Source organism: Acyrthosiphon pisum, chromosome A1, assembly GCF_005508785.2.
Source record: "Acyrthosiphon pisum isolate AL4f chromosome A1, pea_aphid_22Mar2018_4r6ur, whole genome shotgun sequence".
Taxonomy (NCBI): Eukaryota; Metazoa; Arthropoda; class Insecta; order Hemiptera; family Aphididae; genus Acyrthosiphon; species Acyrthosiphon pisum.
In genome coordinates this window covers 44,832,200-44,833,353 of record NC_042494.1, presented here as the reverse complement: position 1 = coordinate 44,833,353, position 1,154 = coordinate 44,832,200, and the positions used below count along the sequence as shown (strand labels likewise).

The 1,154-nt window shown below is 34.0% G+C and overlaps 1 protein-coding gene across 1 annotated transcript in view; it reads right to left on the bottom strand.

Moving 5' to 3' along the window:
• LOC100568758 overlaps positions 1-1,154 on the bottom strand; it is a 95,146-nt gene that overhangs the window by 13,076 nt on the left and 80,916 nt on the right. The gene's annotated exons all lie outside the window — the stretch shown is intronic.

Here is a 1,154-nt window from a genome sequence, read left to right as displayed (position 1 = left end):
CAAACATGAAAAAATTTAAATCCTGTTTCGAACATCCATTTGATTGTTCGTAATTCAAATACTGTTCTCTCATCAGGTGGTTTGAACAACATCAATTTTTGTTAAACAAAATTAAAAAGGTTATCACGGTACCTATCATATTATAATATTGAAAAGTATTACATACTCACAAAATCAGATATTTGAAATAATTTATAAGCTGAAAGAAAATTTTCCATACATATTGAGTCAAACAAATCTAAACGAGTGAGTGCATAATCATCATGTTTTAGCCAAGGCAGGTTAGCAATCGCCGTATGAACAAAAGCTCTAAATCTTGATATCGGTTGTAAACCCTAACATTTTAGAATTTTAAATTTGTATTATAATACCTACTACTGGATTTATTTAATACTTTATACGTCACATAGCCACTCTATAACTGAGAAATATTTACGTCATTGTTTTGTATTTTTTTATCCATACAATTTCCAACCAGGCGTACACATTTATAAGAGCAGATACATATTATACCATAATAATATTATGTGCATTGAAATTGGAACTCATTACTTCTGAATTACAATAATGACTATTCCTCTATTCCTACCCTTGCCTCTCACCGTGATAATGCAGATAGGTACCTACTCCTTTTATTTCTTCCCTTAATAGTGACGCAGTTGAAACTTCTCACCTACTCCCCTCAATCTCATTCTGCTTACCCCATAAGAAACCACTCACTTTTTACATTTAATTGCACCCCTACGCACGGTCGCCACCCTATAAATAGAATGCTCCACCAGCCTAATAACTTATTTTAGCTGTTCAGCCTTCTATTACTACTACTTTAGTTAAACATTATAATATTATTTGTACCTGTTTTGGCGATCCCATAATTGTATTTCCTCTTAAGGTGGGTTTCCACTACATACGTGTACGTGCATATATTGACCGGATACGTTCGCTATGAATGGTCTCACAAAGTTTCCCATCGGTTAATATGGGTTAGCTCGGTTAGAATTGGTAACATATTAGTTACCTCATATATTCTTATGTTTTCAATATTGTTATCAATATAGAGCCGTGTAGTACCCGTGAAAAGTTGAACTGGGTCCAACTCCATGGTATCATGCAGGTCAAGCCTGTGCGGTAAGAACGTAAAACACTCTGGTATA